We start from the raw sequence: 17,425 nt of genomic DNA on the forward strand, positions 1-17,425 counted from the left end.
ATTACCCGATATTGCCCGAATATTATCGGGCCGATGTGTACCATGGTTACCAGCGTACCCCGCCCCCCGCACGCACGGGAGCCCACGCCAGCGTACGCCGGCAACCCCAGCAATGCGAGGGTATGTGTCGGCTGGGTTGCCGGCGTACGCTGGTTCGGGGAATGCGTGCGGGGGGCGGGGCCAGAGCGAGCGTGCAATGCGTGAGGGGGCGGGGCGTGGCCGAGTTGCCAATGCGTGCAGGGAGCCGGGGCGAAAGGCCAATCCGTGTGTGGGGCGGAGCCTGGGCAAGCGGCCAATCCGTGCGGGGGGGCAGAGCCTAGGCGAGGCAAGCTGCCAATGAGACGCTTGCCATGGTAACGACAGAATTTTGGAGCAAGACAGACAGACAGACAGATAAAGGCAATATATATATATATATATATATATATATATATATATCTATATCTATATCCGGGACATGCTTAGAAACTTCCAGATAAATTTACACAGAAGTGTTCAGAACGTGCAGATATGGGCGTAATAACTGTAACAGAAACTATTAAGCTACAGAGAATATCAATATTCTAGGGAATTTAACATAACATTCTCATTTCCTTTTTTGAAAGCGTTCCTATAAATATCGTCAAACTGCTCTGTGTCTTCTGGGAATATGCAAGTTTTATTAGTTTGTCATTTTGGGATAGGTTTTAAAAGATATTACTCAGTTAATGGCTACCAATTGTATTAACTTCATTAGGACAGTTTTGGGTTGTAAGTCAAATGGGGATTAGGGTCCTGTGAACATGGCTTGGCGCTAGTAACTATTCACTAGAAATCTTGAAAGGGTTGTTGGTAAAATATTTATGACCTAGCCTTAAAGGGTCTTTCTTTAAAGGAGGTGTTACATGCAGCGATATCGCTGGTGAAAGAACCCGCCCCCGTTGTTTGTGCATCACGGGCAAATCGCTGCCCGTCCACACAAAATCGTTAGGAGCCGTCACACGGACTTACCTGCCTAGCGACGTCGCTGTTTCCGGCGAACCGCCTCCTTTCTAAGGGGGCGATTCGTGCGGCGTCACAGCGGCGTCACTAAGCGGCCACCCGATAGAAGCGGAGGGGCGGAGATGAGCGGGAAGTAACATCCCGCCCACCTCCTTCCTTCCGCATTGCCGGCGGCCGCAGGTAAGCTGTACTTCGTCGTTCCAGAGGTGTCACACGTAGCGATGTGTCCTGCCTCGGGAACGACGAACAACCTTTGAGCTCAACAATCAACGATTTTTTGAAAAGGAACGATATGTCAACGATGGACGATAAGGTGAGTATTTTCCATCGTCGCTCCTTGCTGTCACACGCAACGATGTCGCTAACTATGCCGGATGTGCGTCACAGAATCCGTGACCCCGGCGATATATAGTTAGATACGTCGTTGCGTATAACGGGGCCTTAAGATCGGTTGTTAATCTCAGTCAATGGGTGTCTGCCACCTAGTACCCTCAATCAGCTGTTATTAGGTCTGTGGTGGATAGTTGGACACATTCAACAGAGCTGAAAAGCACAATGTGTTGCTGTCATTGCTGAAAACTGCAGATCAGATCTTATTCACATGAATAGGAGCTGGTCTGTACTCCCTAATCTGAGGATTATAAATTATAGCAAAACGCTCCAATAAGTTGTAATCAAAATAAAAGTAGTAATAATCATCCCCATTTCCCCACCTGTCTCTAATTTCTGCTTCTCAATGATGTCCTGTCATGCACCCTGTGATGGGACATCATTGCTACAACAGAAGGCTGGAGAGGAATAAACAGAAGCCATATGGGAGTGTCAAGGTGTGACGGGGTCCTTCTCCCATAGCACACAATTAACAGAGTGAGAGATGGCTGTACAATCCAAAGGGCATTTATTCCAAGCAAATCAAATGGTCCATAATATAATTCACAAAACCGAGGGTAAAATTAGTAAAGAAACACGAATATAGTCCAGAAAGTGATAAATAAATGTCCAGGTCTCCCTGAGAAGCCACAGCTTCCCTTAGAGGTTCAATCTTCTTCCTTCTCTCTTCAAGTTCCCAACAGACTGACTCATCCCCTAGGTAAGCAAAGAGTTTAGGTGGATTTCACGTCCCCTCCCCCGACATAGGAACAAAAGCCTGGCAGGGGAGGGATTAAACCTGCAAACAGGACAATGTACACACAAGGAATACAGAATGGACAGTGAACCACGCCTAAACATTAACCCACACAAAATGGTACATGACCCACAATATCCCACTATCACACAAGGGATCGGGAAGGGGAGTATTGCATCTTTTACTATTTTAAGGCAATCTGTTAAAATACTATACTCTTCATACTTGTTTCAAGAGCAATGACTACTGTTGTATTAAAGCATTATTATGGTATGTTCATGTGCAGCAGATTTTGGCAGAAATGTATTCAACACAATACATCTACATTTCTGCACACTGATCCAGTTAAAGGGAACCTGTCACAGGAATTTTCCTTATAACCTGCGGCCACCACTAGTGAGCCCTTATATACAGTATTCTAGAATTCTCTATATAAGTGCCCAGGCGGCTCTGTAGAATTTAAAAAGATCTTTTATTATACTCACCTGGGGGGTGGTCGGGTCCAATGGGCGTTGCTGCTCTCAGATCTGGCGCCTCCTCTATCCTGTGCAGTCATAGTATCTTAGAGTCTCCCTTCAACCTTAAAAACTAAGTCCATCTAGTTCAACCCGTAGCCTAACATGTTGATCCAGAGGAAGGCAAAAAAAAAAACCCCAATGTGACAAACAAGTTCCAATGGGGAAAAAATTTCCTTCCTGACTCCACATCCGGCAATCAGACTAGTTCCCTGGATCAACACCCTGTCATAAAATCTAATATACATAACTGGTAATATTAAATTTTTCAAGAAAGGCATCCAGGCTCTGCTTAAATGTTAGTAGTGAATCACTCATTACAACATCATGCGGCAGAGAGTTCCATAGTCTCACTGCTCGTACAGTAAAGAATCCTCGTCTGTGATTATGATTAAACCTTCTTTCCTCAAGACGTAGCGGATGCCCCCGTGTTCCAGTCGCAGGCCTAGGTGTAAAAAGATCTTTGGAAAGGTCTCTGTACTGTCCCCTCATATCTTTATACATTGTGATTAGATCCCCCCCTAAGCCTTCGTTTTTCCAAACTAAATAACCCCAAGTTTAATAACCTGTCTTGGTATTGCAGCCCACCCATTCCTCTAATAATCTTGGTCGCTCTTCTCTGCACCCTCTCCAGTTCAGCTATGTCCTTCTTATATATCGGTGACCAGAATTGTACACAGTATTCTAAGTGCGGTCGCACTAGTGACTTGTACAGAGGTAGAACTATATTTTTTTCATGAACACTTATACCTCTTTTAATACATCCCATTATTTTATTAGCCCTGGCAGCAGTTGCCTGACACTGTCCACTAAAGTGAAGTTTACCATCCACCCATACACCCAAGTCTTTTTCTGTGCCTGTTTTACCCAGTGTTCTACAATTAAGTACATAATCATAAATGTTATTTCCTCTACCCAAGTGCATGACCTTACATTTATCTACATTAAACTTCAATTGCCACTTCTCAGCCCAATTCTCCAATTTACATAAATCTCCCTGTAATATAAACTTATCCTCCTCTGTATTGATTACACTGCAGAGTTTCGTATCATCTGCAAATTTTGAAATTCTACTCCGCATGCCCCCAACAAGGTCATTAATAAATATGTTGAAAAGAAGCGGGCCCAATACTGACCCCTGTGGTACCCCACTATGAACTGAGACCCAGTCCGAGTACGTACCATTAATAACCACCCTTTGTTTCCTATCACTGAGCCAGTTTTTAACCCAGTTACACATATTTTCCCCTATCCCCATTATTCTCATTTTATGTACCAACCTTTTATGTGGCACCGTATCAAAAGCTTTTGAAAAGTCCATATACACAACATCCACTGCATTTCCCTGGTCCAGGCTTGAACTTACCTCTTCATAGAAGCTGATCAAATTAATTTGACAGGATCGATCCCTCATAAACCCATGTTGATACTCTGTCATAAGGTTATTTTTCTTGAGATACTCCAGTATAGCATCTCTCAAGAACCCCTCAAGGATTTTACCAACCGTAGAGGTTAAACTTACCGGCCTATAATTTCCCAGCTCAGTTTTTGTCCCCTTTTTGAATATTGGCACCACATTTGCTATGCGCCAGTCCTGCGGTACTGACCCTGTTATTAAGGAATCTGTGAAGATTAAAAATAATGGTCTATCTATCACAGAACTCAATTCCTGTAGTACTATGGGGTGTATGCCATCCGGGCCCGGAGATTTGTCAATCTTAGTGATTTCGAGGCGGCGGCGTACTTCCTGCTGGGTTAAGCAGGTAATATTCAAGGGTGAATTTATGGCATCACTAGTCATGTCATCTGCCATGGCATTTTCTTGTATAAAAACCGTAGAAAAAAATTCATTCAGCAGGTTGGCTTTACCCTCATCCCCTTCCACCATTTCACCAAGACTATTTTTAAGGGGGCCAACACTATCGCTTTTCAGTTTTTTACTGTTTATGTAGTTAAAGAATATTTTAGGATTATTTTTACTTTCTCTCGCAATGAGTCTCTCTGTCTCAAACTTAGCTAACTTAATTTGCTTTTTACATATTTTATTTAATTTTCTATAATTATATAATGCCTCATCACTACCTACCCTCTTTAATTCTTTTAAGGCTTTCTGTTTTTCTTTTATTGCTTCCCTTACAGCTCTATTTAGCCATAGGGGTTTCTTCCTATTTCTAGCATGTTTGTTCCTATAGGGTATATTTTCTGCACAAGCCCTATTCAGGATGCTCATAAAAGTCTCCCATTTGCTTTGTGTACTTTTATTACTTAGTACATCATCCCAGTTTATTGCACTAAGATCATCTCTCAACCGTTTAAAATTTGCTTTCCTGAAGTTTAGTGTCCTTGTAGCCCCTCTACTATACATCTTACTAAAGAATACATGAAAACTTATTATTTTGTGATCACTATTCCCCAAGTAACCTCCAACTTGTATATTTGATATGCGGTCTGGCCTATTGGTTAGTACAAGGTCTAGTAATGCTCCCTCTCTTGTGGGGTCCTGTACCATTTGTGAAAGGTAATTATCTTTCATTGTTATCAAAAATCTATTTCCTTTGCTGGAACTGCAAGTTTCTGTTCCCCAATTTATATCAGGATAGTTAAAGTCCCCCATAATAATTACCTCTCCGAGACTCGCTGCTTTATCAATTTGCTTTATGAGGAGATTCTCAACCTCTTCCATAATATTCGGCATCTTATAACACATCCCTATCAGTATTTTATTATTCATTCTCCCCCCCCTTATCTCCACCCATAGGGACTCTACATTCTCAGTACCCTCACATATGTTGTCATGCAGGATGGGTTTTAAGGATGATTTTACATATAGACACACACCTCCCCCTCACTTATTTGTACGGTCATTCCTGAATAGGCTATAACCCTGTAAATTAACAGCCCAGTCATAGCTCTCATCCAGCCATGTCTCTGATATCCCCACTATATCATAATTTTCTTCCAACAATATTAATTCTAATTCCTCCACCTTATTTGTGAGGCTTCGGGCATTAGTGTACATGCACGTTACGTATGACTCTGTACCTGTATTCCTGCTTATTGTATTAACTGTCCTAACCCTTCCCCCCGTACCACCCCCAATTTCATTACTTGTGCCCTGGTCACTATCTGCACTACATTACCCTTCTATAAAGTGAATACCCTCGCCCCCCATTCCTAGTTTAAACACTCCTCCAACCTTCTAGCCATTTTCTGCCCCAGCAGAGCTGCACCCTCCCCATTAAGATGCAGCCCATCTCTAGCATAGAATCTGTAGCCAACTGAAAAGTTGGCCCAATTCTCCAGGAACCCAAAACCCTCTTTCCTACACCAATTCCTGAGCCACCTGTTAACCTCCCTGATCTCCCTTTGCCTCTCTAGTGTGGCTCGTGGCACAGGTAGTATTTCCGAAAATACCACCTTGGAGGTCCATGCTTTAAGCTTACAACCTAATTCCCTGAAATCATCTTTAAGGACCTTCCACCTACCTCTAACTTTGTCATTTGTGCCAATGTGTACAATGACCAGCGCCATGTGGATGGCGCATCCTAAATCATCCACACAGAAGCCTCCATTGCAGTCCTGCATAGGCGCACTTTGATCCGCCCTGCTCAGAGTATATCAATTTATTGTAGTGCACATGCTCAGGTGGTCTTTGACTTTTCCCTGAGCCTACGCATTAACGTACTTTGCTCTGCCCCTAGCTCAAAGTGTACATGCACAGAAGCACATTGGAGGCCTCTGTGGGTATCATATAGGAACCATCATTCACACAGAGCTATGAAGGAAAACAGCCATGGAAGGAAGAGAGGAGGTGCCAGACCGAGACCATCAACAGCCATCGGCCCTGATCACACCCAGGTGAGTATAATATAAGCTCTTTTTTTTTTCATTATACAGAGCGGCCTGGGCTCTTATATACAGTAATCTGGAATGCTGTATATAGGGGCTTACTGGTGGTGGCTGCAGCTCATAAGGAAAATCCTTGTGACAGGTTCCCTTTATTTAGAGCAGTTCAAGAAATTGTTCAAAAAAAAAATCTGCAAAGTGTGAATGGATCCAAAGGGGGCTTATTGCAGATGTTTATTAGCTAGCCAATATAATATTCAACAGTTAACACTAAGTATAATACTTTCTATATTGGCTCCTAATAACAGTCATTCACACCATATGTACTGTAATTCTAAATGACAAACATTTGTGTGTAATGTTCCCATTGTAAGTATTAATGAAAAGCACTGGGAAATAATCGCCCAACATGGAATCTGAGATAATCTATGCCTTATGGAGAAGATTCTTCTGTTCCCTGTTTGACACGTGATGACATATTTCATGGTTTTTAAGGATTTATGCACATGGTATTATCTATAGCCATATTCCAATGGTGTACTTTAATAATAAGATGCCCTGCATTAATACACAGGAATAAGAATGTCACACGTGCTTGTGCACTCCATCTTGCTTCTAGCTTCCAATCTCTGAGATTCCACAAACTTTGGACAAATAGTGACATGAATTTACTCCTATAATGCTAAACATAAATGAGTACAACACATCAGATTTGTCAGAAAACCTTTATAGTTTTGTTTCAGAATGTTTAAAAAATGAGTACACCTCAAAGAAAGTCTTAGGAGGAAAGTTAAAGTTTAGCATACAAGATTCTAATTAACAAGAATTCAACTACAGTTAAGCGTAATTATTCATTAAACAGGTATCCAGCAGATAGTTGACAATAAAATAACATTACGTAAAAAAGGAACCCCTTCCCATGTCATGCTGTCATCAATGGAACCACATGTAAGAGAAATGTTACAAGACTTGAGAAAGAAAATAATTTCTTTAGTCAAGAAAGATGAAGGTTGCAAGAAGATCCAAAAACTTTACGTATCAATCAGAATACTATAGCAAAAGTTATACTAAAATATAACCAAGATGAAACTGCAACCATCTCACAGACACGTCAAACTGACCATGGAAGGTAACATCTACACAGGAGCATCATCTAAAGAAAAAACAACATACAAGTTCATTGCAGTTACTTAAAAAAGTACTATAACAATACGGCATACACTGGGGAGGGAATAGAATGCATGGGTGTCATTCATGAAGGAAGGCTCTCTTTAAGCCCATGCATAACCAAGCCCAGACACGAATTACCAGAGTCCATGCTGAAAAATATAAAGACTACTGGGACTTTGAACTCTTGAGTGCTGAAACCAAGATAAATGGTTTTGGAACGGGTGGCTTCAAAAAAGTGTAGTGTCACAAAGGTAAGGTGTACACTGAAAAATGCATGGTGCCTACAGTAAAGCATGCTGGTCGCATAAACACTGCGGGTGTCGGCAACCTACATTTCTTGATGATACAGTGAATTCATATATGTATTATATTGAAAGAGAAAATGCTACCATCACTCTGTGCCCTTGGTTGACGTGCAATTGTATAATATGACAATGATTGATAACACATGTAAGGCCACTATTTAATTTCTGAAGATCAAGGTGAAAGTGATTAAGACGCCAAGTATGTTTCCTGATCTGAACAAAATTGACCATCTCTGGGGAATTCTGAAGTGACAAATTGAGCATCACTATGCATTCAGAATTCAGGCTTCACAAGAGGTCGTTCTTGAAGAATGGAAAAAGATGATGTTGAAAAATATGACCAACCTGTTGTCACGTCTCCACCAGAGTTCGCTCCTGCAATTTCTGCTTCAATCACCAGACACCGCCGTATTCCCACCATGGGCAATGATGGTGATGGGGTAGTAGTCAGTGGCTCTGGTGGGCGCAGCCTCTGCTTATCCATTAAGCTTGGTTTCACTAGGACCTGCAGTTACACTGGTTGACTGTGGTGGCATAAGTCTTCCAGCTGAAGTCACCACCTTTCAGCCGGGGTCTATGGAAGGCACCACACCTTTCTTATTCCTCCTACAGTCTGCTGGTAGCTGCCAGATATAGTCTTGTTGTTACTGCTGCTGCCTGCTTCACATCCTACTTTGTACTATTGATTCCCATGTTTTGACCTCTGCCAGTTCTCTGACTACTCTCCTGCCTGACGTTTATGTACTTCACTGCCCTCTCCGGTTTGATCTTAGCCTGATTACCTAACCACTCTTCTGCAAGCCGATTTTGTACTTTGCTGCCATCTTCGGTTTGACCCTGCCTGGTGACTACTCTTCTCCAGATTGCAGCCTTCCATAGGCTAACAATGTGTTATTCAGCTATGCCTAACAATTGAGATGACCGTTACTTTGTTCCCACACTGAATGTTCATGTGAAAAAAAAAAAAAAATTCAACATGCACTAGACTTGTCTGTAGTTTGGATGACAACAGCTATTCAAGTCTGTGCATGCAAAAATAAAAATCAGATTAACTGTATAGAATCCGATTTTATGGATACATTGCAGTTCTTTAACCCTTTAGTGATGGAGCCAATTCTGACCTTAATGACCAGACCAAATTTTAGAATTCTGACCAGTGTCACTTAATGAGGTTATAACTCTGGAACGGTTCAACAGATCCCAGAGATTCATAGAATGTTTTTTCATGACATATTGTACTTCATGTTAGTGGTAAATTTTGGATGATAATTATTGCTTTTATTTGTGAAAAAAAAAAAAATCGGAAATTTGGTGGAAATTTTTAAAATGTTGCAATTTTTAAACTTTTTATTTTTATGCCCATAAATTTGAGAGTTATGTCATACAAAATGGTTAATAAATAACATTTCATACATCTTCTTTACATCAGTGCCATTTTTGAAACATTTATTTTATTAGGAAGTTAGAAAAATGAGAAATTGCTGATAAACCTTTAAGCCTTCTAACAAAATTTACAAAACCATTTTTTAGAGACCACATCACATTTAAAGTGACATTGAGAAGTCTAGGTGACAGAAAATGCCCAAAAGTGACACCATTCTAAATATTGCACACCTCACACTGCTCAAAACCACATTCAATAATTTCTTAACTCTTCAGGTGCTTCACAGGAATTAATGCAAAGAGGAATGAAAAGAAAAATAACTTTTAGGTAAAATATAGTTTTAGCTCCAATTTATTCACTTTTACAAGAGATAGCATGACAAAATCAACCCCAAAATTTGTTACCCGATTTCTTCAGAGTGCACTGATGTAACGCCCCTGCAGCTGTCGAACCGCTCGGATCCGGATGTCACTGCTCGTGGCTCGAGGGTCTTCAGACCCGGGGGCTAATGGTCACACCCGAATAAAGGGGGCAATACAGGAGAGATATGTACAGTTCGTGACCCCACCTATGGTGTACGGTAATTGGGAGTACCGCCACTGCCGTTGGGAGTACCCGGGGTGATTGAGTGGGGCAGCTAGATGACGTTACCCTCCACGGGTAGGGGAAGGCCCCGGGACTCTGGATGGTGGTGTGGGGTGCAGGGGAAAGCGCAGGCTCATTGGTTGCAGGGGATAATCTGGTACTCACTCAGCAATAAAGCAGACGCTGACAACAGGGTAAACCAAGTCTCTGGGTGCCGCTGCCCTCTTGGGGGAGCTCATCCGGGTCCCGACCCTTGCAGCACTGCCTGGTGGTCCGTGACCTGCCTCCTGGCACAGTATTTTAGAGTGTCCTTTGTGGCCCATCAGCCTGGAGCTTTCCAGGCCCCGCTCCCCACTGTGGCTAAGTAGAAGAGTTTGCTCTCAGGAGCTCACACTTGGGATTTCAGTGAGCTGCTTGCTTGGAAAGCCCTATCCCCCTCGTTGCACTAGTGCCCCCGATCTCTGAGCTTCGTGAGAACAGTCCATAGAGGTCCTGTCCTCCGCAGGTTAATTGCCGGGTTGCCTGAAGCTTCTCCCCGATCTAGGGTCCGTGTACCCCGTCGTGCCTTCGGTCCCGGACCGGTGATTAGGCTCAGGCTGCTGACCGTCCTCCAAGACACGTCCCAGGCACCTAGCCTCAATCCCCTGCGACCGGGGGTCCGACTCCTCTAGGTCCAGACCACCGTCTGTGACCTAGTCTGCTTCTCCTCTGGGAGCTACAACTCCCAGCTTCCTCAGAGCTCCTCACAGCGCGAGGGCTACCACTGAACTAACTTGCCACCTCCCACATCCCTGCATGACCCCTAGGTGGGCGGCCCTATTCCAGCTTAAGTAGTCCACTGGTGTGCCTGACAGGTGTGGTGCAAGGTGTATCTAGGATTTGTGAATGCTGGTGGAGGCAGTACTGCAGGTTAGGTTCCCAGAACCATAGGGGGTTGAGCACTGCACGGGGAGAGAAAGATTGTGCAGAACCCTGTCTAGTCTGACTAGTCCAGGGCGTCACACTGATACTTCACATGAAGTCAGAAACATCTGTTTGGACACATCTCCGGGCTTGGAAGTGAAGGTGCACAAATTGCAATACGAATTTGTCCAAAATAGATTGCAGGCACCATGTCTCATATGCATGACACCTACGGTACCTAAACAGCAGAAACCCCCCACAGGTGACCACATTTTGGAAACTAGACCATTCAAGGATTTCATTCTGGGGTATAGTCATCATTTTCAACCCACAGGTACTTCACAGAATTTGATAATATGTTGTCATATTGAACATTTTCATTTTTTTCACAAAAATGTTGCTTTGGCACCAAATTTCTCACTTTTGGAACAGGTAATGTGTCGCCCTGGGCAAGCCAGGGGACACAGGTCACACACCACCACACCCTACATCCCAGGTAGGCACATCTAAGCTGAACCAAAAATCCTTGTTGCCTTCCTCCAGAGGCTGATGATTCACACCAGGGGGTGGGCCAGGCGGTTGGCTCCGCCCACCAAGGAGATCACAGCTCTGGAGGCGGGAGAAACCAGGCAGAGTAGCCCGGGCAGGGCAAGAGAACAGTCAGGGAGGAGGAAGTGGAAGGAGTGGAGGAGTAGCCCAGACAGGGCTAAAGTAACAACTAAGTGAAAGTAAGGAAAGTAAAGGAGAAACGGAGGAAAGCAAGAGTGGTGACAGAGAGAGAGAAAAGCCTGAAGAGTCCAGCTAAGTGCAGGGCAGGTCAGCAAGGTCAGCAACGGCGGTGACTGTCTGGAGGGGGACCGTTTGGAAGTTCCTGGAAGGACCCCGTAGGCTGTGTGCCCGGTGGTCTGGAGCAGTGTTCCGAAGGACAGTCAGCACCAGGGCAGGGGCCTCTCGGACCCCGGCAAGGCTTGGAGTCGCCGTAAATTGCCGAATCCGTCAGTGAAGGGGACGTAGATCCCCCAACAACCAAGACCCGAGTGAAGGCAACAGCCCAACCTGTACAACAGAGACACCGCCACCGCCAGGGCACCAGTTTCTGAGGGCCAGCGCCTGCGGGCAAAGAGTAGAGCTCCTCCGGCCCAGCTTGAAGCCGGGGAGCAGGTTACCGGTGGGGACCCATCGCAACCAACGAGTACACAAGGTGCAAGGAAGAGGGACATCACCGTCACCTACTGGGAGAGCAATTGCAGCCGTCCGTGGGACCGTCTTACCAGCAGTTTGGTTTACCGTACAAACTGTGTCAACGCCTCAGGCTGAGTGAGTACCACAGTGCCGCAAGGCACAGCGCTGCCCCCGCGTCCCTGCGCCCACCAGGCCCTGCACCTCCCAAACCGTCACCGGGCCCCGGGATCACCGACCCCTACCCACGGAGGGGCAACACAACACCTGGCTGCTCCGCATCACCATCCCCGGGACCCCCGTATTGAGCAGCGGTGGTGAAATCACCACAACCGTGGGTGGCGTCACGGACTATAAACAATCCCCACACCCAACAACCCCCTTTCACTCACGGGCGAGGAGTGCCGCTCGAGAGACCCCCGGGATCCGGCCTACAGCTCGAGCCACCACTGAGCAGCGGCCGCCGGACCCGAGCAGAAGGGGTGAGCGCGGTGTGCTGACACCCTCCTCCCCGCCCGCGACAGTAACATCAAAATGCAGACCCCACAGTTTGATGCCTACTTTCTTACAAACACAGTGATAGCCCACATGTAGTCAAAAAGTTCTAATTTGACACAAAGCAGGGCTTAGAAAGAAAGAAGCGGCAGTTGGAATAGAAATTTGGCTGGAATAGATTGTGGACACAGTTCACACACAGAAGACTTAAATTGTACCCAAGAGTTTCAGTTTTAACTGATACATTGCTTAAAGTCAATGGCTAAAAAATTGTTTTGACAGTCTATCACCTCCTGTAAAACAAAAACCAAAAAAACAACAGAAGCAACAAGAATGTAGCTAGTATGACACTTGAGAAAAAAAAAATGGGCTTGTTTCTCTCCGATGGTTCGTGGGACAATTGAGACAATTCACAGAATGTAATAATTAAAGGTAGGTTTTGATTTGTAAGTACAAAGTTGAGGTTTTCTTGCCAGAGGTAAAGGGGTTGTGCCACGAATAAAATCCATTTTAATTAATGGATCTTGAAATTAAATAATAATTACACCAATTGGATGTTTAAAAAATGTTCCTGTGCTGATATAATCTTATAAATGTGCCCATGCTATGTACTGTGTAATGGTTGTGTCTGATCATACAGGGATATAGTCTGATCATACCACAGCTCCTCGGCCGGGGAGGAAGTAATAAAGTACACACACATATTACGGCACGTGACCGAAAATTATTCATTCATTGAGGTAAAATATTTTTTAAAAAACAGGCAAGGGAAATGCTTTACCTCACAAAAAGATTCAGCTTGGATTCATTGCTGTGCTATCTGTAGACTCTCTTTGTATGTTCCCTGGCCCAGCAGCTGTGGTATGATCAGACCATGTCTCCATACAGTCAGACACAGCCATTACACAGTACATAGCAGGGGCACATATATAACATTATCTCAACAGAGGAACATTTATTTTAAACACATCCAATTTTGAAAATTATTATTATTCCAATATCTATTGACTAAAATCACCTTTAATATTAATGGTTTTTTGTGGGGAAAACCCCCTTTAAATTAGAGCTGGGTTTAGGGAGAAATCTTCAATCATTTTCCAAAAGTTTTGTTATTAGCATGCAGTGCCACCAAATGTGGAAGGAAGAACCTTCCTTTTAGTCTCCAGCATTGTTTCAGAATACCAGGTTTCAGCACATGGAGGAATGATGGAGTTTTGTGCTGTATTGAGATGTTCTGCTGCCTGGACATTACTACTTGATTAATTTGATTGTGTGATGAAGAGTTGCCCCAAGTAAGCATATAATGATAAGCTGGATACTAATAAATTAAAACCTACAGTCAATAATTAATAAGTAGCAAAAATGGGTCAAGGAGACATACACAATCCAACTATCCGTTGAAACAAAAGGACTCCTAAAACTTAACTTTTAACCCCTTGCCGACCGCGGGCAGTAAAATTACGTCCTAGCGGTCATAATGTTACTGCCCACGGTCTGCTGGCAGCAGCATGCTGGGATCGGCACACATCTCAGCTGATTTTCACAGCTGAGATGTGTGCCTGCTAGGCACGAGCAGAATCGTTATCTGCTCGTGCCGTTTAACCCACTATATGGCGCTGTCAATATGTGACAGCGCCATTATAAGCGCGATACCAGTAAACGTTTACTTACCGCCCGATACTGGAAGTCACGTGACGCGATCACGTGACTTCCGGTAGTTGTCATGGTAGCACAGGGTCCTGTGATGACTCCTGTACTACACATGAATTGCTTTCACTTTCGCTGTGCCCGCGGCACAGTGAAAAAGAAAGTTATCGTATCTGCTGTTTACAGCTAGGTAGCTGTGATCAGCAGATACTGCAGAGCGATCGGACTGCTGATCGCAATAGCCCCCTAGGGGGACTAGTAAAATAAAAATAAAAAAGTTAAAAAAAAAGTTTTAAAAAATTAAAAAAAAAACAAAAACCTAAAAGTTCAAATCACCCCCCATTCGCCCCATTGAAAATCAAAGGGTTAAAAAAAATATACACACATTTGGTATCGGCGCGTTCAGAAACGCCCAATCTATCAAAATATAAAATCAATTAATCTAATCAGTATACGGCGTAGCGGCAAAAAAAATTCCAAACGCCAAAACAACGTTTTTTTGTCGCCACAACGTTTGCGCAAAATGCAATAAGAGGCGATAAAAACGTAGCATCTGCGCAAAAATGGTACCGTTAAAAACGTCAGCTCGAGACGCAAAAAATAAGCCATCACTGAGCCATAGATCCCGAAAAATGAGAACGATACAGATCACGGAATATGGCGTAAAACGTGCGCCACTTTTTTCGGTCAAACTTCCGATTTTTTTTTAACCCCTTATATAAAAGTAAACCTATACATGTTTGGTGTCTACGAACTCGCACTGACCTGAGGCATCACACCCACACATCAGTTTTACCATACAGTGAACACAGTGAATAAAATATCTCAAAAACAATAGTGCTATCGCACTTTTTTTGCAATTTTTCTGCATTTGGAATTTTTTTGCCGTTTTCCAGTACACTATATGGTAAAACTGATGGTTTCATTTAAAAGTACAGCTTGTTCCGCAAAAAAATGAGCCCTCACATGACCATATTGACTGAAAAATAAAAAAAAAGTTACGTCTCAGAAAAAGAATGGCGAAAAAAAAAACGGAAAGCGAAAAATTCGGCCTGTCGTGAAGGGGTTAATAACGTGAAGGTGAAAAGTGACAGTGTCACATAAAAAGTGAACATAAAAAATGAACATGTATGTTGGGTCACACCAGAGGACAACAAAGTCCAGCATACATGCTGCAGTTTGTCGGTCCCGAGGTATCACACGTAGCGATGTGTGCTGCCTCGGGAACGATGAACAACCTGTGTCCTCCACAATCAACGATTTTTTTAAAATGAACGACGTGTCAACGATGGACGATAAGGTGAGTATTTTCCATCGTTAACCCTCGTTCATTGGTTTCACACACAACGACGTCGCTAACGATGCCGGATGTGCATCACGGAATCCGTGACCCTGGCGATATATCGTTAGATGCGTCGCTGCGTGTAACGGGGCCCTAAGTCGGCCAAACCTGCCAATTTGACAGAATTCAACTACCATCTATTGTGTGTGGGGACCTCAAACACCCAATCTTTTTGCCCTCACAGCAGACTGGCCACGGCCAGAGGAACCTGACCACAGTTTACTCCACTTTCACCATAGAAAACACATGAACACAGCAAAGCATTACAAATATGCCAATGCCACACATCAATCTTATTAGCAATGCATATGTATGAAGGGTTCAAACTCATTATAGCCATTATGTCAAACTATTTTGCTGTTGAACTGTTGTATCTATTATGATGGACATAAATATTATAAACTTTGGCATCTGTTGTATTTCTTCCAAACGTGTTAGCTTTTCTAAAGTTTCTCAAAACAATCAGTACAGACATTTAACAAAATAAAAGGTCAAGCAACAATGTCACAGCCAAATGCTGGTACCGTAGTGATGGCCAAGCACAGCTGGGATTGGTAAGACAGGTAAATTCTAATTTCTAATTTTATATTAAAATTGTATTACATGTTTTTTTATTCCCTATTCAGTAATATTAAATTGTCATGATTTTTTGGGGAGGTGCTTAGGTTACAAGTGCATATTACCACCTTTTTATGGTAATTTATAAGATTCCAAAAGATTTCAATTCTAATAAGTAGTAAGGTTACAATTAGTTTTTTATTATTAAAAAAAACAAACAAAAAAAAGGCGTGCGGTTCCTCTTAATTTTGATACCCAGCGAAGATAAAGTCAACAGCTGGGGGCTGGTATTCTAAGGCTAGGGAGGCCCATGGTTATTAGATCTACAACAGCCTTAAAATAGCAGCCTGCAGCCACCCAGATGTGTCGCGTCCATTAGATGTGACAATCCCAGCACTTTACCCCAATTGCCACTGCACCAGGACAATCAGGATGAGCTGGGTAATGTAAGGAGTTAATGACAGCTCACAGATGCCACTAAGCCCTAGATTAGTAATGGGAGAAATCTATGAGACCCTCCCCCATTACTAATCTATAAGTAAAAAAGAAATAAAACACAAACATAAAAAAAATTAGTTCGAAATGAAATACAAAAAGTACCCTCTTTCTCTAATTTATTAACCCACCAAACACCCAGTTCTGAGGTCACACGACGATCCCGCCTCTGCTACATAATGAAATTGCAGCGCGCGGGCACAGAACACACAGAGTGGGGGCGCTGTCTGACTGCAACCAATCACAAATGCCAGCAGAGTGGGCTAGCGGGAAAAGCAGTGAAAATGTAGGAGACTTAATTGGACCTGGAAGCAATGTTACAGCTCCTTGGAAGACTCGGTAAGTATAACTGTCCTGCTCTAATCCCCCTAGACCTTTCTACCACCATTTTACAGCACAATGTTCAGGTCCCCATAGAGTTATATGGAGTTCTGCGTCCGGGCAGATGTTCGGGTTCAAGTCTGGTCTAATACCAAATTGTTTTAACCCCTTAAAACTGCGGGCCATACTGGTACGTCCTAAGCCATATAGGTGTAATCACCTGCAGCTGCTGTGGGTAGCCGGAGGTGATTCCTGCACATGTCAGCTGATTTGAACAACTGACATGTGTGCCTCGAAGGCACAGGTGGATCTGCGATCCACCCACTTTGTTAAACCCTTAAATTGCACTGTCAAAATGTGACAGCGCAATGTAAATGCCCGCTGCGGTAAATTTTCAATCACCCGGGTCGATCGACGGCGCTGTGACGTGATCACTGTGAGCCGATGCTTGCCATGGTAGCACAGGGTCATTTGATGACTCCTGTAACTAGCATGACTCACATTCTGTAACACTCGACAGAGCAGCCGCTGTTATAGAAGACGAGCATTTCAGTTTTACCATACAGTGAACAT

The 17,425-nt window shown here is 43.6% G+C and overlaps 1 protein-coding gene across 3 annotated transcripts in view; it reads right to left on the reverse strand.

Moving 5' to 3' along the window:
• The window catches only part of MED12L (mediator complex subunit 12L), a 1,012,447-nt gene that overhangs the window by 928,743 nt on the left and 66,279 nt on the right, over positions 1-17,425 (reverse strand). The window lies entirely within an intron of this gene.

This window comes from Anomaloglossus baeobatrachus, chromosome 3, assembly GCF_048569485.1.
Source record: "Anomaloglossus baeobatrachus isolate aAnoBae1 chromosome 3, aAnoBae1.hap1, whole genome shotgun sequence".
Taxonomy (NCBI): Eukaryota; Metazoa; Chordata; class Amphibia; order Anura; family Aromobatidae; genus Anomaloglossus; species Anomaloglossus baeobatrachus.